This window comes from Thamnophis elegans, chromosome 12, assembly GCF_009769535.1.
Source record: "Thamnophis elegans isolate rThaEle1 chromosome 12, rThaEle1.pri, whole genome shotgun sequence".
In the NCBI taxonomy this organism is placed as follows: domain Eukaryota; kingdom Metazoa; phylum Chordata; class Lepidosauria; order Squamata; family Colubridae; genus Thamnophis; species Thamnophis elegans.
In genome coordinates this window covers 35918983-35921744 of record NC_045552.1, presented here as the reverse complement: position 1 = coordinate 35921744, position 2762 = coordinate 35918983, and the positions used below count along the sequence as shown (strand labels likewise).

Below are 2762 nucleotides of genomic sequence, written 5' to 3'. Positions count from 1 at the left end.
CCCAAATTCCCTGGCCAGCTTTAGCTGTCCCTCTCAGTGCCTGAAGGAGCAGCCTCCAGTGCAGCCTTTCCATCCTAGCTGATTTTCACGGGCAGTGGCAAGGGCAGCTAAAGCCGGCAAGGACCCACTGTCCTCCATTTTGTGGCTCTTTCCTGAGGTGATTTTTTCTCTCCCTCCATTTCCTCCACTGCCTGCAGTCAGGAAAGGTTCCCCAAAGGGGGAGAGGTCGGGGGCAGAGGGGGCGGTTGGAGAGGGAAAAAGGCTGAGCGGCCCTTCCTGGTTCTTTTGGGATAATTCCAGAGATTCCCAAGGCTGAAGGGACCCCAGAGGTCATCTAGTCCGACCCCTGCCCAAGTAGGAGCCCCTCTCCCCTCCCGGAGGCTTCCCTGAGACCTTCTCCCATCCCAGCTTCTGTGGGCTCAGTTCCCATGGCAGCCTGGGAGGGACCTTCCCTACATCTCTCGCCCCCCCATTTTCCCCCTCCTTTTATTCCACAGACTTTGCTTGGGACTCTCAGGTTCTCTTTCTTGAGCTCTCAACCCCTCCTATTCACAGGGGCTCAGTTGCTGTGGAGAGGGGCAAGAGGGAGTCACCTAGCATCTCCCCACAGCTGCATCTAAGGCTGTGGCCAACACAAAAGTCCCTGGAAGGTTTCCAGGGCTGCCATTCGACTGGGACATATTGCCCAGCGGGATCCCCCTCCCCCCAAGGGTCTGCCTGAACTTAAAAGGTGAGAAATATTTAAACAGCAATCTTGACTTTTTCTTTTGGACTCAAATTTATTTATTAGAGCTGAGGCCAGAATAAATGAAGTATTATATTCTTGTGGGTGTGTAGTAATAAATGTAATGGAGTATAAAAAATAACTAGACGCGGTGACTCTGGCTAAGACACTGAGCTTTTTAATCAGAAAGGTCGGCAGTTCGAATCCCTAGTGCCTCGTAATGGAGTGAGTTCCCGTGACTTGTCCCAGCTTCTGCCAACTTAGCTGTTCAAAAGCACGTAAAATGCAAGTAGAAAAATAGGAATCACCTTTGCGGGGGGGGGGAAGGGAGCAGTGTTCTGTGCACTTTTGGGGTTTAATCATGCAGGCCACATGGCCACGGAGACGTCTTTGGGCAGCGCTGGCTCTTTGGCTGTGAAACGGAGATGAGCACCGCCCCCTAGAGTCGGGAACGACTAGCACATATGTGCAAGGGGAACCTTCACCTTTATAAACATAATTAAGGGTGTTTCAAGTAAAAAAAAAAAACTAAGAGGGCTAATTTCTCTCTGTTCTTCTTAATTTACAGAAAACAACAAAAATTTCAAAGCTGTCGTCATAAAAAGATGAGCTCCAAGTGGAGAAGCAGAAAAATGCCCACCTAATTGCAGAAAAGGAAGAGCTCTGGAAAGATTTTGAAGAAAGATTAAGCAGGTGAAAACTTTTAGATAGCAGCCCTCAATTTCTCTTCCACAATTGCATATTAAATTCTGGTAGGTAAGACAAAAAGGAAAAAAAATAGCTCTGAAGTGTCAGAAAAATAATTTGGGGTTCCAACTTGAGCTGGGATTGCAGAAGAATAAATAAAAATGAAACCCAGACAGCTGTGAGGAAAAGAGAATTATTCATTCCAAATCGCAGAGAGGTTTGCCTATGGCAGCAGCTAGGACCTTGCCCTGGAAGTGTGTAGGTGCTGATGCTAGTGTGACACTTGAGGGTTGTGGGTGTGTGTACATGCTGACCCCAGAGAAGGGATTGATTAAATCAAGTGATATGGATTTGGTCTCCTTTGGACTATAAGCGTTATGGTTACATTGTGCTGAGTTTGGCGTCTTTGCTTGTGTGTGTTTACAGTTTGAAATAAGTATTTAATTAATGTTAAAAGGATTTCAGAGGCTGTTAACAGGTTTGTGCAGACCTGGCTGATTTAACATGTGATTCCCTGTACAATATTTCTAACACAGTTATAAGATTGATAAATTCTCCCCACGGGCCCTTTCTCTTCTTCAGCTTCTTCCCCAAGGGCTCCACCGCTATTTTGCCCAGCTTCTCTTATCTGAAAATTTAAGCATCTGAATTGTGATCACATGACCAAATGGTCATGAGTCACTTTTTCAGTATTGTTATATCTTTGAATGGTCACTCAATAAAAGGTTGTAGGGAGGGAGAGAGGAAGGAAGGAAGGAAATTGCAGCAACACTTTCTATCTTCACCCTTTTTATGAGCTCTTGTTGTAATGCCCAAATAGTCCAAGTTCTTCCTTGGGGAGACTTAAATAAGGATTTAACCATCTGCCCAAACTCTGGGATGCAATTGGCATGAAGGGGCTGGGGGGGTGGGGTAGGAGCTTCCCTGCAAGGCAGTCTTTGTACTCAAATAGCTGGTAAAAGTGGAGAACTCAGATAAATAACTGCTGCTTTATGCAGACAAGCAAGCAAGCAAAACTCATACTTTAATCAAAACAGCTCCCTGATTGTGTTTGTGTGGAATCTATCACAACCCTGTAGTGACACTGAAATTTGTCCTCAGCTGGAAGAAAGAAATGATTTATGTGGAATCCAATTGTCAAGGAAATGGGTAAATAAAGCTTAATGTTCTACTGCTTACATATGTAACGGCATGATAGCATTGTCTGCTTATCATTACCTTTGATGGCTCCAGATTACAGCCTTCCAATATAAAGAATTGTTGGAAGAGACCTTGGAAGTCTTCTAGTCCAAGGGTCTCCAACTCCCAGTCTGTGGTCTGGTACCGGTTCACGGCCTGTTGGGAACCAGGT

General features: G+C 45.6%; 1 long non-coding RNA gene across 1 annotated transcript; it reads left to right on the top strand.

Annotated features, from left to right (window-relative positions):
* The first annotated feature begins 224 nt into the window (after window positions 1-224).
* Window positions 225-2560, top strand: LOC116515241. The gene is made up of 3 exons (XR_004256222.1): window positions 225-730; window positions 1293-1417; window positions 2513-2560. It is a non-coding gene; the product is annotated as an uncharacterized LOC116515241 (long non-coding RNA).
* The last annotated feature ends 202 nt before the right edge of the window (window positions 2561-2762 follow it).